This window comes from Amblyomma mixtum, chromosome 1 (genome assembly GCF_055824585.1).
Source record: "Amblyomma mixtum isolate Tamu chromosome 1, ASM5582458v1, whole genome shotgun sequence".
Classification (NCBI taxonomy): Eukaryota; Metazoa; Arthropoda; class Arachnida; order Ixodida; family Ixodidae; genus Amblyomma; species Amblyomma mixtum.
The window spans coordinates 214,169,991-214,185,765 of NC_143012.1; the positions used below are offsets into that span (position 1 = coordinate 214,169,991).

Genomic DNA, 15,775 nt, shown 5'->3' on the forward strand with positions numbered 1-15,775 from the left:
AGTGCGTGTAAGGCAGCCTTCGAAGCATAAATTTCGGAAGCAAAAATAATTGTGCTCACGTCTATATGTAATAAATTTCTCACAAAAAGCAACACTGCAACCGCTAATTATATATAAGAATTGCACTAAAGGCTTCATTCTTTATTTAAATTCGATTACATGACACTTATTAGGCGCGTGTCCTAAATTAATGGGAAAGTTAGCTGATTAAAGTAAACACACAAATTGAATTTTACTTTCAGTTCTTGCTCCGCTGTTTAGATCATACAGAAATGCACCGCGCCTAAATTCCACCTTAGAACTTGCATCATAGAAACTCTTAAGGACAGTGTAAGGTATCGGTAGCGTTCGCGGGGGTCATTGGAACGCGGCTGGGGGCACTCAAAGCGGAGCGTCTCCTTTCTTGGAACGCGGCCGCTCGCGAACGCGCCGGGAAGTACGGGTGTCCACCCGCCCCGCGGAACCGATTAGAGCACGTTCTGGCACGAATGTATATTTGTGTTTTTGTTTTATTTTGTGGTGGAGAGAGCGCTCTACCTTACGGAAGCTGGAGGGCTGGCCATGCCCTGGATGAATCAACCATGTTAAGAGCGCAACATGATTGGAAGTTGCCGAATGTGGGCCGGGCCTTTAGGGCTTTAAAACCGGGCCCCGGAGCTGGAAGCGAGGTTCTGCGCTAAGGTGAGATGCAACGCATCTTCGGCAACGCCGAGCAGGGGCCTCCCCTAGTGATTAGCCAGATCCGCCCTTTTTGTTGTTTGTCTTGTGCCGTTAATTTGTCTCAAGTGTCTTAACTTGTACCTATTGTACATATTTGTATATAAATCTCCAGTCATTGCCTTTTTCATCCCTGCGGCTCTATTCATCGAGAGACCGTCTCTGACGGGGCACCGCTGGTGCGAAGAGCTTCAGTCTTCGAGTTGAAACCAACCCGTCTCTGGCGGGGCACCGCTGGTGCAATAAGGAAGACGAAAGAACCTGTGAATCTTTACTGGCGCAGTCGACAGGATCCTGCGGCCATCGGAAGACGGCGCAGGAAGAAGACAAGGCAGGGAGAAAGGTGACGACAAGGCGACAGGTCAGCGTTCGTGAACGGACCTACGGAGACACGGCGGCAAGGACGCAAGGACCACGGCAGTAGTCCAGCGACGCGGGACTGCGTCCGGTCAAGGAAGGCAGAGCGTCGAGAACTCGACGGTCACCGGCGGGTCGCAGCAAGTGACAACGTGCACAGGACCAGCGGCGTGCGACAGCTCATCGCAGCGTCCGATGAAAGTGGCGGTGGACTGCGACGCCAAGGAGCTGGCAATGCGGATCGACGCATCGAAACTGTGAGTTTCCTTCGTCGCATTGTTAGCGTCCCTGTGCGTGTATTCGAGCTGGTAGGACAGTTGAGGAGTACAGACGGCGGTATGGAGGGCTATCCAGCCGGCCCTCACTCGATGTGAGGTACCAAGTGGAATTAGCAAAGGCGCGCTTAGCGTACTTTCAGGCTGAACTTGCGAAAGTGAATAGAGGAAAGGCGCCGCTGTGCGAGGAGAAACCTCAGGATGTTAAGTATGTCTTGGGGGTATTAGAAGCGAGACGCCAGCAGGTAGAGCTCGAGATTTCTAAGATCAAGGAGACTAGGAGAGCTAGCCAACTAGCCAGGGAGAACTGCTCCGAGTCACGAGCAGAGAGGTCGCCAGTGCGGGAAGGCAACGGCATATGCCTGCCGGGCGCAGGTCAAGAGGACAGCCGGGCAGAGGTAAAGGGTGAGCCAGATTTCTGCGAAGCTGGAGTCGCAGTTCAAGAAAGCAGCCTGACGGAACGCAGCGTCGCGGTATCAGAGGCGGTGAACGCGCACGCCGACGACACGGCCGCCCAGGTTAGCTCAATCCCAAATGACACCAGGGACGCGGACGCGTGCTCAGGATTGTTGGAAGTGAGTCTCACAATTCCAAAAACGCAGTCTCAAGCAAGCTGCGGAAAAGAGCATTTAGCTCAGCAGGGAACGGCCAGCGACGACAGATGTCAGATCGCGGACCTAGTGACAGGAGAAAGTCTAGCGTTGCTGGAACCGCACACTGTGTCGGTCATAGGGCATGAAGGGCCCCGTAGCGTCATTGATGGAAAGAGCGTTCCATGCGAGCCAGGGAACGGAGGCGGGCTTGCTGGGCCGACCGGGCAGAGCGCCACACAGTTGTGGAACGCACCCGATGTGTGTCTGGCCAGGTCATTTGAGTACTCGGAAATGAGTGGCGACTTGCCGCAAGGCAAGCTCGGGTCAAGCGACGGCGAGTCAGCTCGTGCAGCAGACGATGCCACGAAGCCGGCCAGCGTCTATCAAGCAGGGAGCGGCGATTTAAATGTTTGCCCGTGCAGGAACGGTGCAAATAGCTCCAAACGCTCCAAAGTACCAGGGGACAGGCGCATAGCCTTCACAGTGAATGTCGGCGCGTGGAACAGTACGTTCCGTGCTGCGGTACGCCAAATTATGTTCAGCAAAGCCGGCCGCACTGTTACAGCTGAACTCGGCAAGAGAGATGTTCCTTACGCAGCACGCGGTTCGTACCGGCGCGCCAGAGAGAGCGGGCCCTCAGGTGCGTCGTGTAGTGAGGGGTTTGGACCCATCAAAACCCGGGACGTTTTTGATCCTGGAGGGCACCATCTTTTCAGTTTGCGCCCCGTTGTGGCGCCAGCCTAATGAGTGAGTTACCGTTTAGGCGTTAATTGTGTTACTGACAACACGTGGTGGCTCGAGTGTACACAGGGACGCTCGGTGCGACTAAGGAGGCTCACGTGGGCATTGGGCGAGTGCTGTGAACGCTCCAGTCGCGAGTGTCTGTGTCTGTGTGCTCATTCGCGAGCAGGACGACGGCGTGCATGCAGGCGAACTGGGTGCAACGCACCAACTTGGACGCTGTGTTACGGCGCACGGCAGGCATGCCACTGTGTGTATTTAAGTGTGCATTTTGCGTGATGTTGTGTTGGTGCCCGTGTGCATTTTGTTGTTTTTGGTTTTGTTCGTGCAACTGGTCGCAGCGCGACAGCTTGGACTTCGGTGAATGTGCTGGTTTTACAGGTGTGAAACGCGCATTTGAATGTGTACGTTTTGTTTATGTTATGTCACCCGAAGGGTAGTTTCGTGTCAGACACCGATCCCTTTTGTTTGTAATTCTAAAAGTGGCATTTGAGCCCTTTGTAGAATCTTGGGAAGGGCGTGTAAGGTATCGGTAGCGTTCGCGGGGGTCATTGGAACGCGGCTGGGGGCACTCAAAGCGGAGCGTCTCCTTTCTTGGAACGCGGCCGCTCGCGAACGCGCCGGGAAGTACGGGTGTCCACCCGCCCCGCGGAACCGATTAGAGCACGTTCTGGCACGAATGTATATTTGTGTTTTTGTTTTATTTTGTGGTGGAGAGAGCGCTCTACCTTACGGAAGCTGGAGGGCTGGCCATGCCCTGGATGAATCAACCATGTTAAGAGCGCAACATGATTGGAAGTTGCCGAATGTGGGCCGGGCCTTTAGGGCTTTAAAACCGGGCCCCGGAGCTGGAAGCGAGGTTCTGCGCTAAGGTCAGATGCAACGCATCTTCGGCAACGCCGAGAGGGGCCTCCCCTAGTGATTAGCCAGATCCGCCCTTTTTGTTGTTTGTCTTGTGCCGTTAATTTGTCTCAAGTGTCTTAACTTGTACCTATTGTACATATTTGTATATAAATCTCCAGTCATTGCCTTTTTCATCCCTGCGGCTCTATTCATCGAGAGACCGTCTCTGACGGGGCACCGCTGGTGCGAAGAGCTTCAGTCTTCGAGTTGAAACCAACCCGTCTCTGGCGGGGCACCGCTGGTGCAATAAGGAAGACGAAAGAACCTGTGAATCTTTACTGACAGCGTTAAAAAACAGGTTTTTTTCGCACTTTATATATCTTTCAACACTGCCGACATCTATGTATTTACACTTGTATGATCAGCAATAAACCCTCAGTTGTTGGTCAGCGCTGTGTCGTCCGTTTCCTTGTCTCTTGTGCTTGTCGTCGTTCGCGCTGTTTATTCAAGACGATCTTAAAGTCAGACTGGAAGTATTGATTTTGTCGCTATGCAAATCTTTCTGCAGAAAATGGGTTTGAAATGAAAGCGAAAAATCAATCTTCCGGAATTTACAAAAAACGTTGGAAGAAAAACCTGTTGTCACCGTATGAGATTAGAGCACTCCACAAAAGAAAAAATAATTAGGTGAGGTGTTCTATACTGAAAGGATGAAGCATATTTACAAACTGGTCAAAAGATAAAATTTCCTCGACAGTGACCGCAATCTCTAGCACGATATAAAACTGCTAAAAAAGTTAAATATCAAATTTAGTAGCTCTTTCTCGAAGAATGTTTTTCAAACAGTCGTACAAGAATAGCCAACCAAAATTGCATCTTGCATGCCAAGCCTGACGAGAACTTAGAAACGCAGAGATGGTGATGCCGCTCTTAGAATATTTTTCATTCTGGAGGATAGCCAAGGGTTGCCTAGTATTTGCCTAAGAATCTCATCGCAAGCCGCGTCATTTGAAAGGCATATCGATTATTTAGCAGGCAATCAGGCTACAGCAGCGCTTAATGCTCTCCTACAGAGCATGGGAATAACACCCTCCTTGGTTTTCCCAGCAGTTAGCAGCAGCCCACGACGTAAACAAAACAATGAAAATATCCTATCTCACCCGAAAGTCGCACAGGCGCCTCGTATTTATCCGAACACTCCGCAAACGCTCATAGACTGTGTGCAGGTAGCTGTGCGTTGCGTTTCCATGAGAACCCGAGTGTGACGTTTCTCACGCTTTTCTAATTATGCCGCCTGTCAGCTGCAGGGCGTGTTGACAGCATTGAATGAGATCGGGTGTGTGGTGAGAATTGCGCGGCGCTGCGCATTTACATATGTTGTGGCTTCGATGTGTGCAAGAAAAAGGCCGGAACAGCATTTTGCGATGGTGAAAGCTAACAAGCATTGAATAGCTTCGAAAACAGGGCTGCTGATTTAATCAAGAGAAGGCGAACTGCCGTGAAGCTGTCATCGCAGTTCGTTACACAGCGGTGCGTGTTCTGTTTTTCTTTTCGCTGTACCCTGCTTTTACGTGCGTTAAGAACGTTTCCGCCTGTCACAACCGTATTATACGAGATGTCCTGTCCTTCAAACATGCTCAGTGGGGTATACTAAGACCTCATAGTGCAGAACGCATGTTGTAAAATAACAACGAGATAACATAATTCGCCGGCGACTCAGGTCTAATAAATCCTGCAGTCTATCTTAAAAAATACATAAATTGAAGACAATGCATATTGTGGTAAGTACAAAATATGAACTTTGGGCGTTCACCCTGGCTGTCATTGCCTCCGTACCAACACCCACACTGGTGAAGTTTTTATAGCAATCTTTATTAGCATTGAACATGGATCCGAGTGCGTTCGCATTTTGCTCAGCCCAATGAACCCAAACATGATGGCCTTCTGCATAGGCGCTCCTTGCCGCAGCTTCTACTTCGCAAGAATCAACGCGCAGTAAGGCCATTCACGGCACCTAACAGCATCCAGGACATTAATATCCGGATATTGAGAAAATTCCACTTTTCTTGAGGCAAGAAATTGCGGGGATCCTGAACGTACCTCGGGGAATCAAATTGACCAATGCGTAGGCAGCAAATTTCTGCCTTTATGAAGTAATATGCGCCAGCTCTGAGGCAAGAGCCCCATAATAGAATGAAGGAGTTGGAAATGACCGCATCGAGAAATTAGTAATTTTTTTTTGCCTCGCTGAAAAATATGTTCGTGGTCGTTGCCTTCTTATAAAAATCTAGTAAAAATATGTAGCACATTACGTGCTAGCTAAATCCATAACAAACTTTTCAAAATTCTTCAAAATGGGTGAATTTTCTGTTATTTTGCTTTGTGGCGAAAATCATAACAGTTGAAGGTGTTTGCAGTCGGCTACCAATACTGGAAAAGCACAGCGCAGGTGTAGAAAGGAACTCGGCTGTTACAGGCGTTTCCGCCAAGGCCAGATTTCTAAGTACGCGCGGACCGCAGCCGTGAATACCACAACTATAAGCACGGATGCCGATACATTAAAATGAACGTCATAAGGCAAGGTAGTATATTTGGACGTCATTTATTTCGCATTTCCTTTTTATCATAGTTCACAGTGAGAAGGCAGAACATAGAAAAGAACCCTAAACATTTCTTAAAGCATGAAAAAAAAAAAAACATTGTACACATATGACCTCGCAGGGCGCATGGTGATGTGAGCAAATTTACCGTTTTTTTTTTCCTGTAGCTTTCGCGAGAGGCGAAGGGTTTCTCATAATGGTATTCAGTCTTATCCAAGATGCAGCCACCTGTCATTTCTGCATCAGCATGCTTCAGGGGATCGAAGACCTGCTCTGTATTTTTTTTAGTTTCAAATAATTTCCTATCATAATCTTTTTGTCTGCACTCCAAGCTGCTGTTTTGCCTCTCCTAATATCACGCCTATCAATTTAACGTCATGGATCGCTGCACTGCCATGGTACAGTGCACGTGAAACATTGCCTTATTTTACTTTCGTCTTCAAGGACATAGACTGCATGCTTTTGTTTTATTCATTTATAGTGCAATCACACGTAGGAATGACAGTGCGGTGGCAATAAAAGTAAAAAGAAAATACGCGAACACGCAGAAAATTAACGCAATGGAAGTTAGTGCAAGTTAGTGCAAATGCACTTTCCATTTCTATTCGTCAAATAATTTAACGTTTCATTCCCACTGCGACAAATTCACGACATACGTTTTACATACGCTGCAAACATTACTATATGAGTTTTGCTTACAAACTTTCATGTGAACATGCTCTAGCGTTCTACTTTGATGTTAGCAAAATATTTGGCGTCGTTGTGACTTTGCTCCATGTAGAAAAAGGCATCATGAAATTGCAACTTCCCAACTTCCAGCCAGCACTCATAGGTCCTCGGTTCTCATTTTTGGACAACCTTTGCATGCAATATAGGAAGGCATTCATGGCTAACGAGCGGAGAAGAGACAAAGAGGAAGAGAAGAAGACAATAACACAACAAAAGAGCTCACTCACAGCTGAACGTTTATTGGTTAAAAAAACAACGTTCAGTTGCGAGTGAGCGGTTGTGTCGAGTTTTCGTCTTCTCTTCTTCCTCTTTTTTTGAGCTCGTCAACTACGAATACGTACCAACTAGCTCACCTTCTTGCGTTAACGCAAAATAGGAAGATTTTTTCTGGACATTCGAATGAGTACAGTTTCTGGGCCTCGAGTTGATTCGGGACGTTCAGCTTTACCTTTAGCACCACTCGGACTAGCTGCACGACATGGAAGAAACGCTAACAGCTAATATGCGGCATACCGGTTCGAAATATTAGAGATCATAAAAAAAAATGCTGAGGCTTAACTTGGTTAAGCCTGGAGAATGCGAAGCATCATCGTGTCGCGTAATTTGGAGGCGCACAACCACAGCGACGGCGCAAGGTGGGCCCCCGTTTCTCCACTGCCGTGACGTCATCGTGTCACGTGGTGTGACGTCATGTATCACGTGATTTGGAGGTGCACAACCACAGCGACGGCGCGAGGTGGGCCCCCGTTTCTCCACTGTCGTGACGTCATCGTGTCACCTGGTGTGACGTCATGTATCACGTGATTTGGAGGCGCACAACCACAGCGACGGCGCGAGGTGGGCCCCCGTTTCTCCACTGTCGTGACGTCATCGTGTCACGTGGTGTGACGTCATGTATCACGTGATTTGGAGACGCACAACCACAGCGACGGCGCGAGGTGGGCCCCCGTGCGGTAAAGGAAAAAATAGGCTTGACAGAGAAATTATAGAGGCATATCGCATTGTAAAGAAAGCTGAAAATTTATTCATCGGGCATGCTTTCTGTTACCTGCGGAGTTCCCCAGGGATGCGTTCTGGGACCATTGTTATTTTTACTTTATATAAATGATCTAGTAGATGTTTTACCAGACGATGTTTCCATCCGGTTATTCGCCGACAATTGTGTTGTTTTTAAAAACATCTCGAGCACGGAAGACCACACTTCTCTACAGGCTGCCCTGGATGCTATTGATCTCTTGTGTCAAGAGTGGGGCATGGAATTAAACGGGGAAAAAACTGTTCGACTCCGCGTTACAAGAAAGAAACACCCCAGCATATTCGCATACGAAATAGGCAAGACTGTGATCTCTGTAGTTGATAAATATAAGTATCTAGGAATAACCCTCACAAATAATCTATCATGGTCCATTCAGATCACAGATATTTGCGCTTCCGCTTTTCAATAATTATGCTTTTTGAAACGAAAGCTTAAAAACGCTCCCGTCAGAACAAAACCTTTAGCTTACAACACGTGTATAAGATCGACACTGGAATACGTGTCGGTGCTATGGGATCCCTACACCAAAAAGGACATAGAAAACTTGAAACGCATTGAAAGAAAAGCAGTGAGGTTTTTATTTTTGGTAAATATAGAAGACTAGATTCTCCTTCAGTACTCATGCAAGAACATAAAATTCCAACATTAGCAATACGCTGGAAAATAAATCGACTTCTGCTCCTTCATAAATTTTTGTCAAGTAAAGTCCCGTTTAAACTTCCAGACTGCATTCAGAAAGCTACCACCAGGCGAACAAGGCACACTACACAATACACACCGGCTCCGATTTTTGCAAAAACAAATTCCTTGCACAACAGTTTTTTTCCCTAAAACAGTGAATGAATGGAAAAAACTACCACCGACCATTATTGAATCGAGTAATTTTCTGTCAGAACTGGAATCGCTTTTTTTTTCCAAGTAAAGGCGCCTTGATTGCACTGTATTCTTGATTTTTTCTTTTCTTACCTGCCATGACTTATGTATCATGTAATTTTCTCAGTCTTTCCATAGTAATGCCTCTTTACGTTGTACTTTTTGTATTTTGGACTGATATCCTTTTTCTTGTATAGTTTTGTTCCCATTTCTTTGTGGACAAGCATTCATTTGTTGCCAGACCTACCAGTTTTGAATTTCTGGACTTTTTCTTTTGTTTGTGCAGCCTTTTTACTTTGCACTGTTTGTAAAATGCCCCTCCTGCTAGGGTCAAAGCATTGGCCTGCAGTATGGTTAAATAAATAAATAAAATAAATATATTTGAGTCTAAAAAGCTCGACATTCCGCTCTGCATGAGGTATTTTCTTGGAGCACCTACAACAACAACAAAGCTAAACTTCGGTAGAGAGCTTGGCGAAAACGCCAAGGCATTCTATATTTTCAAACTCAAAAAAACTAAATATGCTTTGAAGTTGGCTGTAACAAAGCGTATGTTCCGTAAGAACACTGAGCCAATGGCTCACATGGTATATCCTAGTGAACAACGGTATAGGGGTTAACTTTTCTTTTTGTCTCATTATGAAGCCTTGTCTTCAAGCAGCGAGCAATCCATTCTTGTTCTTCGATAACAGAGGATGCTTGCACTTGTGTTTAGCTAGTTTGGTGCGGCACGGGCAGATAAAATATGCGTTCTTCGATGCCCCAAATGTGAGTGCTCTTTTCTGTTGCCTGAGGACTTAGTTTTGTACTTCGAAAGTGCTACGCACGTTGAAGCAAAATCTCGTACGAAATGTCTATAAAATGTGGGCTTAAAAACTTTAGTCCCTAGTATTTACTGCGTCGCAGAGCACTCAGAATTAGTTCAGGTATTATGAGCAGTCTTTTCTTATTTATCAGCTTTGTTATCAGCTTTGTTATGCTGTATCTTTTTACAACGCAGATGGTAATGACCCTCCACCGGATACGCGTCATATTTTGTTGGTGTAACAACTAGCCACGTGACCGCGGTACACCATTCGACGGAGGATGACGTCATCAGGAGCCCGCCGCTGTCGGAGCGCTCTCAGCTGAAGTGTGAGGCAGTAGCCCCGCTAGCACAGTGCAGCTGAAAAGTATCACGGCGCCTCCTCCGATTGGGCGACGGCAGCTCCGTGAGCGGTATGTGGAACGGTACATTAAGCGCAACCAATGCTTGCATGTGGACGTATGGACAAAGCAGTCGCGAAACAAGCTTCTCGAGCGCCGGCAGGTTACCACTGTATGAAGCATACGGGCAGAAGTCCAACGGCAATATCGCAAATAATGTGTAATACGTTGTCATTCACTCGCATTGCAACATTACATGGATTATCGACAGTACCGTTCCACTAGTTGAACGCATCAATTGCGAAACTTTATCGCAGCGATATTTTTCTTCTTGTTCAGTTTGCTTCACACTGAAATGATAGTAAAAAATTTTCGGATCAAGTACACAGTGGTTAAGCCTATACTGCATGCCAATTTATCTTTATATGTATGTTTTCACAAGCACAGCAATAATAGATACTTTCGGCCTAAACATTCCAAGCAAGTTCTTTTTGAACCAACAACCCCTTATTTCCCTAACCTTGTCCGGTTTGGAGCTTAACGAGGACCTCGATACTGGCCATAGTAGAATAAGAGGGTTTTCGCAAAGCTCCCACCCTCCTCGTTTAATGGCCTTCCTCGTGACAGTGGCGTCAATACAGGCCCTACCTCGTCCATCACTATGTTTGAGGGTGGCGCTGGTGAACACTGTCAACGTTAGGTTACACGACACATTAATAGCCCCTAAATGTATCAGATTAGATAGCTGCCGCGCTGGCTCATTTCATAAGGCACAATACGGTAAATTAGGAGGTCGCGGGTTCAGATCCCACCTGCGGCATGTGGTTGGTTTTTTTTGTGTACTTTGTGTTAAATTATACTTGGGCCTGAAAATGAGTTTAGTAGTATTTTACGTAGATCACCACCACAAAATAATAATAAAGTATAGGAACATTCTTTTATGCTTTCCATGGTTTCGCAGACTACTTTTTGACAGTGAAAGGTTTCAACGTGGAAATTCTTTTGATATGGAGGACTGATACGATACGTAAAAATAAAAAAAAATTCCCAGTTAACCGCACCTTGAAAGAGATGGATGCAAGAAAATTGAGGAGTACCCTTTTTTCTTTTTTTTTTGTACGTCTCTGTTCACATGACGCATGAAGTTAAACGTCTTGACACGCGATCAGCGTGAGTGTAGCAGCTTTAAGCTGCAGAAATAGACAACTCTATAACAAGTGCGAGCTTCTGAGACAGTTGATCCTTTTCTCCGAAATAATAAAAGTCAGCGCATCAGAACTTCTGACATGAGCACGTCAGGACAAGGCTTCCATGTGCCTTTTTTCCTGTACTATGTGTATCTTCTTATGCTGCAGGAAAATCTGGCTATACAAAAACCCCCTTATTTCCGAAGTAATATGTGTATATCAGGTTATTGCCTTCACCGTGCATTTTCATAGACACGTTTATGTCATTATAAAAGCAACAGGAAGATCGTTTTGCTCTTGTTATGTGTTAGGTATGAATCGGTTCCTTCCCTTTGCAAAGGGAAGGATCAATTTTTCTTGATGGCCCCTCTCGACGGGATGTCGGGGGTATATAAATGTCAACACTACGTTGACATCGTCGATTGGCTTGACTTTTAGATGAAAGCAGACACGCAGGACGTTGGACGTGATGTAACACGCAAGAGTCTTCCCCATAATGAAAACGGTTGCCAGGGCTGGTGTCCTTTCACGCAGGTTCGGTGAGGAAATATTCTTGCGTAGCAACAGAGGACGCCAAGCATACCATAGCCGAAAAGTTTAGAAGAGCCATTTTCTGTGGCATCTATTGTCTCTTCGAGATATTTCTCCTGCCAGATATCTGATATGCTACGCGGGATAGACCTTAAACTCAATTTCGGCTCTATGGGAAATCTAATTCTCTAAAATGAGACCTAGTTCGAGTGAGAAACTATGTAGTCTTCTAAAGCATTGAAAGAAAAGTTGCGTCTGAAAACTTATTTATTTCGCGCAAGCTATTCCCAATTTTTTCTCGTCTTACATTTAAGAAAAGCGACCATTTTGAAACTTTTGATAATGCTACCCAGGAATTATATTTTTGTGCCGTCCAGTATATATTAATGCATTATATAAAGAACTTGGGGAAATGCTCCTCATGATAAGCGGAAATCATTATCCGAAATTTTTTTTATCACCATTATTCTCGAATGCCCCCAACTTGCTCGGAAACCATTTTGCATTTGTGCAGTTATAACTTCAAGGCCAGGAAGAGAGGTTATAAACAATTTTTGCTTTTGACATTGCGAAAGAAGTACAATTAATATAAACTCCAAGGGAAACATCGATCACACCATTTTAGAAGCAATTCAAATTATTAGACATGTGTTAACTGCAGACCTTTACTCTTCTGACAAGAAGAGTCAGAACACGTGCTCTTCGGCATTGTTGGCTATTTTGGCTGCAAATGCCCGTAGTAGAAGGCTCTGAAATAATTTCAACAACGTGAGTATTATGAATGTGCAGTTGCAAGATACAAAGCAAAGCACAAAACACATGAGTTTTTTTTGCATTTAACCGTTATAAAAATTCTGCTGCTGTGGCCGGGATTCTTTTCTTGTAACAAAGACTGAGCGGTCGAACTCCACAGCCCCTAAGTTCCTGTACTGGGCCACGTTGTCTTTCGGCTGTTGCGAACATGTGCAGATAGCCCGCGCTACCTTTCCGCTATGATTTCGGGTCATACACACACACAGCACAGCATCAAGTCATAAGGGGAAGCGGAGAGAGAACTCATGTAAATGCCTGCCCTCTAATGCACACGAGGGAACAAAAAGAACCAAAAAACAAAAATAGCTGGCGGGGTGCTCCTGTTGAAACTGCCGGTCGTACCCACGAAAGGAAGCAACGAGTAGGCGGCTTTAAGCGGCCGGTGCTTCCGCAGGACAAGGTTCTTCGCACTCTTCACGTTCCAGCCGTGTCGACTAGCGGCTGGCCCATGTCGCCAGAGCTGAACGCCCAGCAATAGTGCACAAGCTGTACGTTTTGCTGTGGATGCTTTCTTGGGAAATGTCGATCCGTATTGAGATGTATCGCCTTGTTCCACGCTTCAAGGCTTCTATATCCCATGTCTCCATAGCACTCCCCATAAAAAGAATCCCGTGAAAGGCGGCAGGCAACCTGGCATCTAGCTGCGTTCATAATACACATATCAGCAACATAACTGACTTGACGAGAACTGATGCTCGAAACAAGCTCCCTACATTACGTACATTCCAAGGCTTGTACGTTCTCACCGGCGGGAGAGATATTCGATCGCGCGCTGAGGGCTTTGTCTCAACTCTTGGCTTGAGAAACGATAACATTCTAGTGTTTCTTGGATATATGGTACACGCTTTTCGTCATCTGGTCGATTTGACTTTTATTTCCCGTCAATGAAAGCTAAGCCTGATTTTGATTTTATTGTACACCCGAAAGAAGTTATGTGGTAGTTACAAAGGGAAGCCAGTAAACAGCTAGTCAACTGAAACAAAAGTGACAAGGGAGGGGAAGCCTGAAGGCAATTAGTGTGACGTACTCTGGCTAAGCATGCCCGAGGCTTCTCCCTTCCTTGCTCACTTTGTTTGGTGTTGTCAAGAGTTACACATTGCTATTTCTCCTTATTTGCAACACATCGTCACATACGTTGCTAAGTTTAGGGTAACTGTTGGCAGTTATAGCAGCATGGTTGTAACTGTCACTAAGTTAAAAAAATCTAGTGCCCCTAACTTCATCAGGAAAGCCTAAGCACTTTGTTTTCCTTAAACTCACAATGACTCTTTCGGCTAAAGCAAGTGACAAGAATAGCTTTGTTCTTCAAAATAAAGGTGATGGTGCTCACTGACAAAAATCAAGCAACTGTTTTACGAGTACTTTCCACGGTGCCTATTTAATATCGCCTATGCATTCTTAAGAAAAAGGTCGGAGAATTTACTAAGAAACTACTCATCTTATACTTGTGACACAGACCACCACCATCTAGTAAATGAAGGTAGTAAAAGTAGAACTAGTGAATGCTACTACGTTGACCTGGTAAAGAGCACTACAGTCCCGAACAAGAAAGCATTGACGCATGCCGTTTTAACATATGTTGCCTGGTTTCAGTACTGTGTGTTGCCTTGGTTTGTTAAATTTCTGCGCGCACTAGAAACGCAAAAAACAATATAAATCACACCATCTGACTACGACATATGGGGCATTACGAGTACAAACCAGTCGAGCCGACAGCTTCAAAGAACCGTACCGTTCAAACACAACAGTAAAAAATGTAAGAAAAGCATTTATAAGTACGTATGTGTACACCGCAACTGTGACTCTGCGTTACGGGCTAATGGCTCTTACCTGTTGGGCTAAGATACCAGCCTTAATTATGAAATTGCGATTCTAGCAACAGGTTAGTCTACCTAAGCGCGGGTCGCTTCAGAACTGCTCAATCACACAATCATTTTATTCACACAACAGCCTTGTGAGTTATCTTGAGCGACTTTGTAGTTGGAGCGGTTACTAGCCAGGTACCAGCTAGCAAATATAGGTAGTAAAAAGGTATGAGGAGCCGACATTTACTAGCAAGCTTGAAGAGGGTGCTAAATATTTAGAAAAAAAATGTAGTCAAATTAAGTAAAGTTAGTTGATTGGTTGGCCTCAAAGTGGCTGACAGATTCTGTATATTCTGTATATACGGGCATTAAACCATTAATTTTATCGCGTCATACCTTTAAGGCAAAGCTCAACACTCCGTTATAATTTTTATTCTGCTTTCGTGAAAGACAGGGATAATTGGAGAGACATACAAGAGGCCTTTGCCCTGCAGTGGGTATAGTCAGGCTGACGATGATGACGATGACTATTATTTCCATACCCCTTCCGGATAATACATGTAGCATGATAGCAGATTATAATCACAATGCAACAAATGCAATAATACTGCATTATAAAACGGATGCAATCGCAATTTCCATATGCGTCGTTCATACAGGTTATAATGACTGCATATCTTAGACACGGCTTTCATGTGAGGCATGAGGAAAATGTAAGCAAAGATTCATAACAAAACATTCCACACAGATCTGTCTGGATGAGAAAAAGAATTTAATGTAATTAGAAAGAACGCGAATGAAAAAAAAAGGAAAAAGCTCGACGTTCCAGAACTTATTCGGTTCCTTTATCAGGTGTGATTGAGAGCGAGTTGCTGCTTGCCTGTAACAAGATTGACTTCGAGGGTACCATTGTGCTTGACACCGAGCCATGCCTGCGCAGAAGACTCTTACTTGAATCATAGCTTATTCAGCAGACGCGCGGTCATATTAACCGCTGCCTAGGAACCCTTCACCCCTCTTACATCCATGTTCGACCTTCAGTGGCATGGCGAATGATTATACGAGGCCTGCAACTTACCCGCAGTCACACCTGATCAAGGAACCGAGTAGACTCTGAAACGCTAAGTTTTTCATTTATTTTTGGTTGGAATTGTTTGTAACGTAAATTAAAATGTAATCAATACTTATATCGTCATATGGGATCTTTCGATTGTGCTCCCGTTCTTCGTAAACTCCTCTTCAATTTGACAGCCGGGACTCATGCTTAGCCCCTATACGCTTGCATAAACATTCTAAACTTAAGCCTTTATAACATAACACACAGCACATAACACAGTACACCTTTAGACAACAAGCCAGACTATAAGCGCTAACTTGAGCCAGCGCAGTGTAGCTCCTTCAAGACTGTGCTATGCAAACAAGCGCTATTTGATCACTTCACTTGCAAGTTACAGGATCACTCTATTCGCTTCATCTGCACCACTTATAAAACCGCTGCCTTTATAACTTCTATGAAATCGGATATTTCT

General features: G+C 45.2%; 1 protein-coding gene across 1 annotated transcript in view; it reads left to right on the plus strand.

Annotated features, from left to right (window-relative positions):
• The first annotated feature begins 334 nt into the window (after positions 1 to 334).
• Positions 335 to 15,775, plus strand: part of LOC149370796 (uncharacterized) — a 588,963-nt gene continuing 573,522 nt past the window's right edge. Inside the window, exon 1 of the mRNA XM_089563173.1 lies at positions 335 to 1,060. The gene's annotated coding sequence lies outside the window, so the exon portion shown is untranslated. The remainder of the gene's footprint in view (positions 1,061 to 15,775) is intronic.